The following is a 15,213-nucleotide window of genomic DNA, read 5'->3' as shown; positions in this document are numbered from 1 at the left end:
CGACTCCATGCCACGCCGCATTGCTGCAGTAATTCAGGCAAAAGGAGCCCCAACTAAGTATTGAGTGCTGTACATGCTCATACTTTTCATTTTCATACTTTTCAGTTGGCCAAGATTTCTAAAAATCCTTTCTTTGTATTGGTCTTAAGTAATATTCTAATATTTTGAGATACTGATTTTTGACTTTCATGAGCTATAAGCTCTAATCATCAAAATTAAAAGAAATAAACATTTTAAATATATCAGTCTGTGTGTAATGAATGCATATAATATACAAGTTTCACTTTTTGAATGGAATTAGTGAAATAAATCAACTTTTTAATGATATTCTAATTATATGACCAGCACCTGTACACTTAAAATACTTCATCTTTACATCACACTGTCAAATCCCTCAATGAAATCTGCTAAAAATAGGTCACGATTATGCCATATGCTTGCCTCACGTTATCATCATTTAATTTTAGGTGGTTAAACAGAAAATAAGGAAGAGTATATACTCAACATAGACCAGTGCATAGCTTATTTATTCAGATCAGCTGGAGCAATGCAGAAATGGAAAATAGACTGACAGAATTCTTCATTTGCATATAACGTTAGCCAACATATTAAAACACAAGTCAAAAACAATAGGAAAGTTTATCAAAGAATAGCATTAAAACAACTTTTAAAATTGTACTTCATGTTGGCTATATTGTCTAAAAACAAAACAATGCTGGTTTTACTTAGACCATGCGCATTTGTTCAGTGAATTTAACATGTTAACGTGGTCTGGCGAAAGACGGGACTAGAGGCGATTCTGCACTTGAAAAACAAAACGCGCTCTGCAGGAACTTAAGTTACAGGCACGCAGAGAGATAACTACATGCAAGCAGACAGTTTCGAAAAAAGCCTGGAAATCCCGCAAGTGGGTCTCTAGACTAGAGGAATAGACGGCGCGGATGGGATAGCGGACCGCAGCGGCGGGTTGTAGTGTATGACATGATTGACATTTGCTGGCTTTGGCTAGTCTTCAGGCTAACGCATACGTGCCTGTATTGAATATGATTACGCATCGCTCCAGTAGAGTTATTGTAAGCCAATTTGACATTACAGTTTATACAAAACTTTTCCGTTTCCTTCTGATTCAAATAATCCCACACCTTGCTGGTTCTTCGTGTGGTCATTTCGAGCTCGCAGCAGCTGACATCCCAGGTAGCCAAAATGATCCGGCCCGATAACGGCCCAAATCCGGCAAACCGGAAGAAATAACTCGGCCAGGATGCGGTTGCCAGACTCTTGTGAATTACGGGAGTGAATGAATCCGCTGGCCCGAGTCCGGTTGCCGAAACTGAGCCGACACTGCCGGCATCGGGCCGCAATCACGCCAGCATACAGTAGATTATACAATTAGCCGGTACTGGCCCGAGTCTGGATTCCAAATGATAATGTATATGAAATACAAACCAATATTTATTTAATTAATAACAACAAAATTTACCAAAACAATATTGGCTTGTTTGATATATAGCCTACATGGATAAGAACTGTTCATGTAATTCATTGGTTCTCTAAAAAATACAAAAAATGTATTAAAGATTTCCTCCAGTTTTTTTTTATCAGTTGTTTCTACAAATATTACACACACACGTGCAGTCCCCCCTCAATACCCCCCAATAAGAATGACACCATAAATGTAAAAAATATGAGAATTTATTATAGAAAAATTGACATCAACAAATGCATAAAAAACACATTAGAACCTCTAAGATCTCCCAGGACCTCATGTTTATCCTAAAAGAGGGACAGAAAAAAGGAAAGAGAGATAAAGATGGGACACATATTGACACATAGTTAGTCAGATCTCAATGGTAAATGGTAAATTTGGAGCATACCTTAAGAAGAATTTCTTTGTTGTAGGACCTGCTCTCTTCTTCCATGCCATCTGTTTATAATCTTCTCAGTTTTTCCATCCAGCTCACTGCAGTATTTGCAGAAAAATAAATAAATAAATAATATGTGTGTGTGTGTCAGTGTCAGTCTGGTATATGTGGCACAAGTTTGCCTATTTAAACATGAAGCTTAGCATAGAGACCAGGTAGGAAGAAGATCAAGAAAAAATATATATACTGTATGTTATGTGGTCAAAAAGTCATTTCAGAAATTCAGATTACTTTTTCACTTTTTGCAGACATTATGTTGTAGATTTAATTTCAAACTAATACAGTTTTACAGTTTAAAAATGACAAAAAAAGAAAAGTCTATACAAATTTGGGCACCCTGCATGGTCACTACTACTTGACCACTTACAACACCCTGACTCAAACAGTACAACAAAATTAATCTTAAGATATTATGTCCTAGCCCATCTGATTACAATATCCTAAAAGAAACCATATATTTACACATCTACTCTATAGCAAAATATAACATTCAATTAAATGTAAAAAAAGGGAAATCCAAGGCACTCTTCTTCAAAATTATTTAAAAGCCTTTGTTTACTGGTTATTTTCATAATAGAAAATATAAAGGACATGGGAAGAAGCAACCATGTCTTCTTCCCATGTCTTTTATATTTTCTATTATGAAATAGCCAAAATAAAGGCTTTTTAAATAATTTTGAAGAAAAGTGCCTTGGATTTCCCTTTTTTTTTTTTTTTTTTTTTTTTTTTTAAACATTTACTTGAATTCCCGACCCCAAAGAGCACCCTCAGACATCTCGTTGAACTCCCTGAGCACCCTGGTCTTTCCAAGATAACATTCAATTACTTACATGGCATAGGTGAACTCTTTTCAGATGATCTTGACAAATCTGACAAAAAAATATAAAAAAGCAATCACAAAAATATTAGAAGTGTAGCAGGAACATTATTACACTATTCACATAATATGTAGTGTAATTAAATCATTTAAATTCACTAACAAACTACAAGATACATAACTTTTAAAACAGATCAGATTATGCTAGACTGTTGAATAAATAACTGCTGCATGACATATGCACAAAACCAGTCTTAAGTCGCTGGGGTATATTTGTAGCAACAGCCAAAAATACATTGTATGGGTCAAAATTATCTATTTTTCTATGCCAAAAATCATTAGGATATTAAGTAAAGATCATGTTCCATGAAGATATTTTGTTAAAAATAATTTCCTACCATAAATATATTAAAACTTAATTTTTGATTAGTAACATGCATTGCTAAGAGCTTCATTTAGGTAGTGATTTTCTCAATATTTTGATTTTTTTTTTTGCACCCTCAGATTCCAGATTTTCAAATTTGTATCTCGGCCAAATATTGTCCGATCCTAACAAACCATGCATCAATGGAAAGATTATTTATTCAGCTTTCAGATGATGTATTAATCTCAATTTAGAAAAAATTGACCCTTATGACTGGTTTTGTAGTCCAGGGTCACACATATTTAATTAACCTAAATAATAAAAAAAAAATTTGAGAAAATGTTTGACAGTCAGCTTAAAAAATATATACTTACAAAGCCAAAGACTTGTGACAAGTGCTGTGGAGCCTTTGGGGTGCAGCAGCTACTGACACAGAAACAAAAGGGAGAAAAAGAAAAAGCATCACTCAATATCAGATAATGCATATGTCTGTACAAACTGAACAAATCCAAGATGCAGGATGACTGCTAGACTGATCACTTACAACAATCGGAAAAAAGAAAGAAAAAAGAATAAATATTTGAATATGCCTTTTTATTTCTTCCCTGGTGTATACACATGCATACATGTTTTACTTTTATTGTAATTATTTGTTATTAAAAAGCAGAATTATTATTATTTTTATTGTTATCTCATAAGAATAGGCTACATTGGCTTGTGTGAGTCTTCTGTCTCTCGCTCTATCACACACGCTGAGAGAGAGAGAGAGAGAGAGCGCGTTCAGTGTGCGTCAGTGTCGCGCGCTCTCACTCAGACAAATCTGTGAGACAACACTGCTTAAATGTGAAAATATTATTAATAATAATTGTAAAATGAATATATAGGCTATATATTTTTTAAACTAACGTTACCTTGACCGACATGAATGTGAAACGAAAGGAGGTTTTCTCAATTTTAGCAGATCTGCGCAAATGACGTCACACAGATATAACGGCATTAACGGTGCTGAAGAGCGGGCCGTAAAAAATAAAAACGGAAAGACTCGTTTATGTGAACATTAGGCTTATGGTACATTTAAATGACAGATCCGTCGATTTTATACTTATGTACACAAAAAATACTTTACCTCGTGAAAGCTCTCCGGTCAGGCGATGTCCACTCAGAGTCCGGCTGTGCGCGTGATGTGACGACCGCAGCTTATATAACCTCTGGTTCTTTCGCGGGCTTTGCACGTGAGGTGTCAAATAGTCAAAGTTACATTTATATCTATTTTATTGATTTTTTTTTTTTTAATCATGTGAGATGTACATTTAAGTCATTACCTCATGTTATATTTTCCCTGGCAAAATAAATAAAACTTAAATAAAATAAATTACACACACACACAAACATATATTTGTCTGTGTGTGTATATAAGCGTTACAGTTATTAATAATAAAGTTTTACTCACTGATTTCAGAAGATGGCAGCAGAGAATCACTTATTGGCTCATTCTACCCACTAGCCTAAGTTTTGCTGTGGTACTTTTATTTGGACATAATAAAATCACTATTATAACATCTGAAATCATATTTTGTAAAAGTTTACCACTTACTGAGGTATCAGTTTTTGCAATCACACACAGTCAGAAAGTGTCAATTTAGATTAAGGGAACATTTTTCAATTACAAGCAAAGTCCATTTGAGGTCAGCCTAAAAATTAATAGAAATATTAATTAAAATAATAATAAAACTGAATAAATAACTTTGACAGGCAAAAGGTTTGACAACTCTAAAGACAACTCTAAAAAATATATATTTTTGTAATTTTATTATTCAGCCTAATTGATTGTTTGTTTGTGTACAGGTTTAACCTCCATTGTGAGGACCAAATATTCACACAAGGAGTAAAACCTGAATTTTTGACAGTTTAGGACTGACACTTGTGGTCCACAGTCAGGCTGAATGTGGCTCAATGCGCCGTTTTTCAACCAGAATCGGGCCAGATCCACAGATCCAAAACCTAGCCAAATCTGGCAACCATTACTGGGCCGGACCTGGCTCACTTCTGGCAAGCCGCTGCCAGCACACAGCCGAGTGTGCCGACACTCAGCCGCATTCGGCTTGATTCCGCTGGCTACCTGGGATGGAGAAAAGCATGCGAGGTCTGAGGTAAAAATGTCGTTTCCGCCCAGATACGCTGTAAAAAATATTTATATATTTAAATATTTTGATATTTATTATTTTTCAAAAGTTTTATTTTAGCTTGTTGTTAAAATGTTTTAAATGTAATGTGTAAAAAAAATTAATGTTTTTTTTTTTTTATGGTATTCTCGTGTAATCGCCCAGCTAACACAGTTACGTCGTGAGGACGTAACTGGACCGGACCATATACGTCGCACTGACGTAATTTTGTGATTCCCATATTCGTCGTGGCGACGTTATTTGTTACGTCGCTGGAACGTGCTGAGAACGTCCTAACGACCAAACTGGCACGTCGTGAGGACGTAACTCTACTGTACCATATTGGTCGCAGCGACGTACCAAATAACGTACCAGCGACGTAACTTTGTGATTCCCATATTCGTTGTGGCGACATTATTTGTTACGTCGCTGGAACGTGCCGAGAACGTCCTAACGACCAAACTGGCACGTTGTGAGGACGTGACAGTACCGGATCATATTGGTCGCAGCAACGTACCAAGTATGCCCTAAGGACTAAAATACCACGTTAATGTTTATTTTTAATATTTACACCTCACCTTTAGTCCGGGTCCTGAGAATGTGTTCCGACCATTACCTTGAAATACATAAACTAATGAACTCATCTTTGGTGCAAAAAAGAAACCTTATAAAATCTAACAGTAATTTCATTATAGGGGATTTATAGTAAATACATTCATTACATACATCCATACAGTGCAAACCAATTCAAAAACATTAAATTCTATTAGAAAATAGACAAAAACACAATGCATTCATTCATGAATCAACATTTATTCAGTGCTACTTTCTACAAATACTAAACCAAAACATTCTGAACATTACACCTGGTCTTTAACCATGCAAAGTGTTACCAAGTCATGAGCACAGAAAACTGACCACATCAATTCATAGATTGCTATGCCATATAATCAACTGAAAAAGTTTGTCTCATTAAGGATGTGCATAGTTAAATAATGCTGTTATCAGTGAAAATTATCAATAATTATCAGTACTCTTATTGATACAACTCCCTTAATTTGGTGCAAAAAAATAAAGACATGATAAAAAGATATGAAACAATTCAGTAGACACTTCATTATTACTTCTTTGCAGAAATAAGTTACATTGTTTCCTGAGTGTCCTGTATGTGGTACCTGCTACAAATATCTGGCGCTGATGTGCTTTAATACTGCTTCACTATCAGAAGATAAACCTAAACAATATTACAATTACCAAAGAACCATAGTTCTTGAGCTTCTCAGAAGATAAAAGAAATAAAGAAAATAACATTCATAAAGAGTAAAGATATGTAAAATGAACAATATAAAGATTTCTAGCATCACTCCTGTATAATTTGGCCCACCCCAAAAACATAAACAGTTTTTGTTTAGAAAAATGAGCATGTTGACTTTCTCTGGAGAATCTGTGATCTGTGATTACTAACTGTGGAGAAGACTCTATCAGACAGCGCTGAGGAGGCATGAGTGCTGGACGGCTGTGAGAGAAGAGGAAGAGTGTCGGTCTTACCCCAGCAGCAGAAGGCAGGCTCTTCTGAGGGAAGGACAGGAGGGTGACACTTCACTCTTCATCTTGTCATGGAGGGTTGATGCAGTGTTTTGCTGTAGAACAAGGCTCCTCCTCAGCACTTGGTCTTCCTCAGCAAAGAGTTCCTTTAGTGCAGAGGTCAGAGTCTCCAGATTCCTTGCAAACTGGAATCTTTTAATAAAATTTACCATATTATTGTAGTCAGGTTTATGGTTTTTATTATAACACATGGCAAAGGTATGAGAAAATTATGTTAAAGGTGTTCTTCCTCCTCTTCGCCGTCCAGAGCCTGCACTGTCAATATCCTTCTCTGGCAGCTGAAAGGGAGGATATCATCATGTTAATGTTGCTAATGTATGAACACAACCATTCAAAAATCTGTAAATCTTTTTTTTTTTTTCTAAAGAAATCTCTTCTGCTCACCAAGGCTATATTAATTTGATCAAATTTACAGTACATTAATATTGTAAAATATATATTAGAGGTCGACCGATTCATTGGTTTTGCCGATTAATCGGCACCGATAGTTGATTGCCACAACTATCGGTTATCGGCAAAAATCCATGCCGATAGTTTTCCGGTTTGCAACCGTTGCTGGAGTGGCTGAGAAGGGTCCGCTGGCATTATACAGTACGAGAGCGGCCTCTAGAGGCGGAAATCACTGACAGCTCGTGTTGTTTATTTTGACACGTGACACTGCGCGCTGCACAGAGCGGGAAACTCCAGACGCGCATTTAAATACAGCCGACAGAAAAGCCTGCCGCGGAACAGAGCGCCATTCACATAGTTTTCTATTAAATTACATTATATTTGTCCCAAATCATTGTGAATGTACATAATGACTTCACCCTAGCCTATAAATTATGTATTGTGCATTTTTCAGCAAAACGTTTGTATTTCTGTGGCTCTAATAAAGCCTGTATGCTTCATATAGAGAGCTGTAATACAGATCGCGCGTTCTCTTTCCGCTTGCTCCGTTTTTTTTTTTTAAACACCGAACTTCAAACTCATTTATGCCACATTGTTCATTCTCGAAGCAAACTTATGTCCGTTTGGTGATTAAATAAATTGTTTTAGACCGCCACTTGAATTGAACGCAAAGCGTCTGGTGTGTGTGTGTGTGTGATATCTCCAAGTTCTCCTAGACGTAGCGCTGCGCTTTTGCCCGGTGTGTGACTAACTTTTTTTTTTTTTGGATTAGGTAATTATCAAGTGTTAAAAAATAGACGCAAATAAAATGTGTGAGTACACATACAATATTCCATATGCATGTAATTTTAATGCTATGGCCTTGTTTAGGTATTTAAAGATGGCCATCTTTAAGCATGACTGTTTAAATTAAATGGTAACACTTAACAATAAGAGTCCATTCATAGTATTAATGAAAACTGTATGTAACAAAGTTCAAGGAAAGGAAGGAAGAAGTTGGAGTCGGCGTGACTGAGGCTCGGGAAATTTATTCAGTGTTCCACAAATAAAGCTCGTGCACTCAGGCACTTTCAAATAAACATAAGTTCACAGCACTTTGGTGAGTCTCTGATCAGCAGCGATCGTGTGCCTCCCGAGTCCTCAGTCTGTCTCTCTTTGCCACTGTCCGTCCCTCTGTGGCTTTTGATCTCTCCACGCCAATCACTGAAACAAGATGCAGGTAAATGTCATCACTCATTCTCCAGCCTCTCTCTCTCGCTGCAGACTCTGCTAACCACGCCCCCCTCGCCACATACCCCCACCGCCCGACTCAGGCCGGGAAGCCCTCCGGCCCAAATGGAAGCCCAGATACCTGACCTCCATCCGCCCAACCGCACACTTCTTCGGGTTAGCCATCAGTCCGGCCCCCCTCAGCGCTCTCAGTACGGCTCGCAAATGCCCCATATGCCACTGCCAGTCGTTACTATAGATGATTATGTCATCCAGATATGCAGCGGCATATGCTGCATGCGGCCGCAGAATTTTATCCATGAGGCGCTGAAACGTGGCCGGCGCCCCGAATAACCCGAACTGAAGCGTAACGAATTGGTGTAATCCGAACGGCGTTGTGAAGGCTGTTTTTTCTTTCGATAAAGGTGATAAGGGGATCTGCCAATATTCCTTAGTTAAGTCCAGTGTCGAATAAAATCGAGCTGTACCTAGCCGATCAAGCAGTTCATTGACCCGCGGCATTGGATATGCGTCGAATTTCGACACAGCATTCACCTTGCGATAATCCACACAGAATCGTACAGAGCCGTCCGTTTTAGGTACTAAAACTATCGGGCTCGCCCAATCGCTGTGGGACTCCTCTATTACTCCCATCTCTAGCATTGCCTCTAATTCTACCTGAACTACCTTTTTTTTTGTGTTCAGGTAAACAATATGGCCGGCTGTGAACCACCACCCCCGGCTCGGTCTCTATGTGGTGCTGTATGAGGTTGGTTCGCCCCGGCAGGGCCGAGAACACATCCGCAAACGCGGCCTGTAGCTTGGCTACATCAGCGAGCTGCAAGGGCGAGAGGTGGTCACCCCCAGGGGCCAGAGCTAGAGATTGTGGCTTGGTGCTTACCTCTGGCCCGAGATCCTCCTCTCCATTCACTGCCATCGCTAGCATCACTGACTCCGCCTCAATCCACTTTTTGAGGAGGTTGAGGTGGTAAATCTGATGTGCCCCGTTCCTGTCGGTACGAATTACCTCATAATTAAGATCCCCAATTCGCCGTGTGACCTCAAGTGGCAAATTACTTGCCACTTGGCGAGTAATTTAGAGCTAGACGTAGGAAGCAATACAAGTACTTTTTCTCCCGGTGCAAATTTACGTAGCCTGGTCCCCTGGTTGTACAGCCGGCTCTGCGAGTCCTGGGCCTGTAACAAATTCTCCATTGACAGCATCCCCAAAGTGTGGAGTTTTGTTCTCAGGTCCAGCACATATTGAATTTCATTTCGGCTATCAGAAGGCCCGTCCTCCCAGGTTTCTCTCAGGACGTCCAGCACCCCGCGGGTCTGACGCCCATAAAGAAGCGCAAAGGGGGAAAACCCCGTGGAGGCTTGCGGGACCTCCCGCACAGCGAACAAGAGGGGTTCCAGCCACCGGTCCCAATTTTTGGTGTCCTCGTGAACAAACTTGCGAATCATGGTTTTTAAAGTGCGATTAAATTGTTCCACCAGTCCGTCTGTTTGTGGGTGGTAGACGCTAGTGCGAATCAATTTAATGCCCAACAATTCATACAGTTCGCGCAACGTACGTGACATAAACGCCGTACCTTGATCAGTGAGAATCTCTTTCGGGATTCCCACCTGGGAGATTAACGAAAACAGTGTGTTCGCTACACTTTTCGCCGAAATGTTGCGAAGCGCCACTGCTTCAGGGTATCGGGTTGCATAGTCCACCAGTACTAATGCAAAGCGATGCCCGCGTGCCGATCGTTCCAATGGCCCGATGAGGTCCATACCAATTCTCTCGAAGGGGACCTGCATTAGAGGAAGAGGGCGCAACGGCGCTTTTGGGGAGGCCGGTGGATTCACCAACTCACATTCACGACAAGCCGCGCACCACCATCATTCTCATGAATGCCCGGCCAAAAAAAACGGGTCATGAGACGATTTAGTGTCGCTGCTTGCCCTAAATGTCCCGCCATCGGATTACAGTGAGCTGCCTGGAATAGCAATTCCCGGCGGCTTTTAGGCACTAACAACTGGGTTGTAACCTGCTTTGACTGAGCGTCTTGTGTCACTCGGTACAACCGATCCTTTAAAACAACAAAATAGGGATAGGAGAGTGGGCGGGCAGGTTGGAGACACTGACCGTCGATGGTCTGGACTCGTTCAAACGCCCATTTCAGGGACTCATCTTGGGACTGTTCCAGGGGGAAATCATTGCGTTCAGGGAGGATCAGCCTCTCATTCGCGCTCCGTTCCCCTGGCTCAGTATCCTGCGGTCCCGGTTCAGCCATACCCACTCCATTCTCCAGCTTTCTCTCTCCACAAGAGACATCCGCACACAAACACCCCAATAATTGACTAAAAGCTGGCCAATTTGTCCTCAAAATCAGCGGATGTCGGAGGTGTGGGTTAACTGCCACCTCCACACTATGCTTTTGTCCCCGAAATTGAATGAGCGCGGACATTAGAGGGTATTTCACCACATCCCTGTGCACGCACCGAACCGGAACCATGCGACTTTTATCCAATGCCTCGAGCGGAATCAGGCTTTGGTGGATCGAGGTCTGGTTACAACCGGAATCCACCAAAGCGAGATAAGTACCCCCCTTAATACTCACAGGTATTTGGTACAGGCCAGCTTGATCGGGGGCAGCCTGTGGGCTGTCCGGGACGCAGATCAGTGCCCCCACCTCCATCACTGGGCACCGAAAATGCCCCGGGTCCCCGTACCGCCAACAGGCCGCCCCAGGCCTCCCCGCCGCCCTAGTGGCAGGAAGTGGGTCAAGTGACTGACGTGGAGAGAGCGGAGAAAAAGGCACTGCTGTAGTCCCCGGGCTGGCTAGCCCCGCCCCCCTGGGCGGCGCTCTTGTGCCAGCGACAGCCTCTGGAGACGGCCCATCCCTTCCCCGGGGTGGGACCCTAGGAGGAATGCCCGGACGGGACCTGGGAAGTGGGACAGGACGAGGGGAAGAGGAAACATTAGGGGAAGAGAGAGAGAGAGAGAGAGAAACAGCTGGCAGGGATTCGCCGACTCCTGGGCACGCCACCATCTGGTCCTCCGCCAACTGGAAGGCCAGGTCTAGCGACGTCGGGCGGTGGCACTGGACCCACTCTGCCGTCTTCCTCGGGAGACGGCCGATGAACTGCTCCAGCACCACTAAGTCGAGGATCTGCTCGACGTCACCTCCCCAGCCAGCAGCCATCTGCGGCAGGCGTCCCGGAGGTGTTGAGCGAGCACGAAGGGCCGGCCACTATCGCCCAGATCCAGTGACCGGAACCACTGGCGATGTTGTTCTGGGCTTAGGCCGACCCGCTGGAAGATGGCTCGCTTTAGGTCAGTGAAGACCAGGAGGTTTTGGATGGGCAATTGTTGGGCCGCCTCCTGTGCCTCCCCCGACAGCAGAGGTATGAGACCCACCGGCCAGTGGTCTTGTGGCCATCCACATGCCTCGGCCGACTTCTCGAACAGATAGAGGAAAGCTTCTGAGTCGTCCTGTGGCCCCATTTTATTTAGGGGGGCCCTAAATAAGCAGGCCGTCCCTCCTGGTCCATCTAGCTCCGGAACAGCTCACGGTCCTCCTGCTGGGCCTGTATCAGGGAGCGGAAACGGCGTTCCTGATCATCCCGCATCTCCAGCAGCGCCTGATGGTGTTCTTGGTGGAGGCCCGCGAGCGATTGAATTACTTCCGCAAACCGCGAACTTGGCGGGGACTGTATGATGCCGGTGGCCGGGCTTCTTCCTTCGCGGGTTTCGGCACCAGTGTAACAAAGTTCGAGGAAAGGAAGGAAGAGGTCGGAGTCGGCGTGACTGAGGCTCGGGAAATTTATTCAGTGTTCCACAAATAAAGCTTGTGCACTCAGGCACTTTCAAATAAACATAAGTTCACAGCACTTTGGTGAGTCTCTGATCAGCAGCGATCGTGTGCCTCCCGAGTCCTCAATCTGTCTCTCTCTGCCACTGTCCGTCCCTCTGTGGCTTTTGATCTCTCCATGCCGATCACTGAAACGAGATGCAGGTGAATGTCATCTTGTACTTGACCCACTTACTCACCGCTCGTTCTCCAGCCTCTCTCTCCCGCTGCAGACTCTGCTAACCACGCCCCCCTCGCCACACTATAGAAGTATTGTTCCTTGTTAGAGTGTGTTCATTTCAACATTCACTTTTAGCTACTAATAGGCTACATTTTTTAATTTTAAAGTTTCTTCTTTTAACATTAGCAAACTATGAAATAACTTGAATGATCAATATTAATATTTTTAGTCATTTACAAAGTATGGTTCAGTACTGTTGCTGCTTTTTTTTTTTTTAAATAGTAAAGCACTAGCTCTCTTTCAGTATCCATTTTGAAAACTATCGGTTGATTAATCGGTATCGGCCAGTGTGGTCCAACCTAGCTATCGGTAAAATCCCTAGCAGTTGACCTCTAATATATATATATATATATATATATATATATATATATATATATATATATATATATATATATATATATATATATACACACACACATACATACAGTGAGGAAAATAAGTATTTGAACACCCTGCTATTTTGCAAGTTCTCCCACTTAGAAATCATGGAGGGTCTGAAATTGTCATCGTAGGTGCATATCCACTGTGAGAGACATAATCTAAAAAAAATACAGAAATCACAATGTATGATTTTTAAACTATTTATTTGTATGATACAGCTGCAAATAAGTATTTGAACACCTGAGAAAATCAATGTTAATATTTGGTACAGTAGCCTTTGTTTGCAATTACAGAGGTCAAACGATTCCTGTAGTTTTCACCAGGTTTGCACACACTGCAGGAGGGATTTTGGCCCACTCCTCCACACAGATCTTCTCTAGATCAGTCATGTTTCTGGCCTGTCGCTGAGAAACATGGAGTTTGAGCTCCCTCCAAAGATTCTCTATTGGGTTTAGGTCTGGAGACTGGCTAGGCCACGCCAGAACCTTGATATGCTTCTTACAGAGCCACTACTTGGTTATACTGGCTGTGTGCTTCGGGTCATTGTCATGTTGGAAGACCCAGCCTCGACCCATCTTCAATGCTCTAACTGAGGGAAGGAGGTTGTTCCCCAAAATCTCGCAATACATGGCCCCGGTCATCCTCTCCTTAATACAGTGCAGTCGCCCTGTCCCATGTGCAGAAAAACACCCCCAAAGCATGATGCTACCACCCCCATGCTTCACAGTAGGGATGGTGTTCTTGGGATGGTACTCATCATTCTTCTTCCTCCAAACACGTTTAGTGGAATTATGACCAAAAAGTTATATTTTGGTCTCATCTGACCACATGACTTTCTCCCATGACTCCTCTGGATCATCCAAATGGTCATTGGCAAACTTAAGTCGGGCCTGGACATGTGCTGGTTTGAGCAGGGGAACCTTCCGTGCCATGCATGATTTCAAACCATGACGTCTTAGTGTATTACCAACAGTAACCTTGGAAACGGTGGTCCCAGCTCTTCTCAGGTCATTGACCAGCTCCTCCCGTGTAGTTCTGGGCTGATTTCTCACCTTTCTTAGGATCATTGAGACCCCACGAGGTGAGATCTTGCATGGAGCCCCAGTCCGAGGGAGATTGACAGTCATGTTTAGCTTCTTCCATTTTCTAATGATTGCTCCAACAGTGGACCTTTTTTCACCAAGCTGCTTGGCAATTTCCCCGTAGCCCTTTCCAGCCTTGTGGAGGTGTACAATTTTGTCTCTAGTGTCTTTGGTCAGCTCTTTGGTCTTGGCCATGTTAGTAGTTGGATTCTTACTGATTGTATGGGGTGGACAGGTGTCTTTATGCAGCTAACGACCTCAAACAGGTGCATCTAATTTAGGATAATAAATGGAGTGGAGGTGGACATTTTAAAGGCAGACTAACAGGTCTTTGAGGGTCAGAATTCTAGCTGATAGACAGGTGTTCAAATACTTTTTTTTAGATTATGTCTCTCAGAAGTGGACATGCACCTACGATGACAATTTCAGACTCCTCCATGATTTCTAAGTGGGAGAACTTGCAAAATAGCAGGGTGTTCAAATACTTATTTTCCTCACTGTATATATACACACACATATATATATATATATATATATATATATATATATATATATATATATATTTTTTTTATAAATAATAGTTTTCATATCCTTTTTCTAACACACTTTAAAATGTATTTCATTCCTGTGAGGCAAAGCTGAATTTTTCAGTAGCCTTTACTCCAGTCTTGGCTGCTTAAGAAACATTTCTGATTATTATCAATCAGTGCATTTACATGCACCTAATCACATTATTGCCTCTCTGACCAATGTGTGCATGTGCTCGTGACGTACCTGCAGGGGTGCGTTTCCCAAAAGCATCGATAGCTAACTATGGTCGTTAGTTCCACTGAACTCTATTGGTAACTATGGAACTTGTGACCATAGTTGCTTTTGGGAAACGCACCCCAAATTATAAACAATGGGGAAGAAAGCTTTGCATTTCTGGGTAGCCGAATCACTTAACTCTGTCAGCACACCAGTCTCTGCTCCTGATTGCTTCAGTCTGTTGTGCTGCTGTGAGGTTTGTGTTTGTAGCTCCGTGTACCTTCGCTTTTATTGAATCTCTACCTTACTTTCAATCCCTTTTGTCTAAAGTGATAAAATATAACTTAATTCTCACCATATTTCTGGTGTTATCTTTCAAACTAATCTAACTAATTTGATCGTTCTCCTTTAAAAACCGCGAGTGCAGCTTGTTAGCCCGTTAGCTTGT

General features: G+C 41.9%; 1 long non-coding RNA gene across 1 annotated transcript; it reads right to left on the bottom strand.

The window, feature by feature from the left end:
• Window positions 1-1,706: 1,706 nt before the first annotated feature.
• On the bottom strand, window positions 1,707-4,387 carry LOC131544646 (uncharacterized). The gene is made up of 5 exons (XR_009272181.1): window positions 4,230-4,387; window positions 3,478-3,526; window positions 2,753-2,791; window positions 1,875-1,960; window positions 1,707-1,773 (listed from the first exon to the last, which is right to left on the bottom strand). It is a non-coding gene; the product is annotated as an uncharacterized LOC131544646 (long non-coding RNA).
• Between the last annotated feature and the right edge of the window lie 10,826 nt (window positions 4,388-15,213).

The sequence above is a fragment of the Onychostoma macrolepis genome, chromosome 07 (genome assembly GCF_012432095.1).
Source record: "Onychostoma macrolepis isolate SWU-2019 chromosome 07, ASM1243209v1, whole genome shotgun sequence".
NCBI classification, from domain to species: Eukaryota; Metazoa; Chordata; class Actinopteri; order Cypriniformes; family Cyprinidae; genus Onychostoma; species Onychostoma macrolepis.
This window is presented reverse-complemented; position numbering and strand designations above follow the sequence as displayed.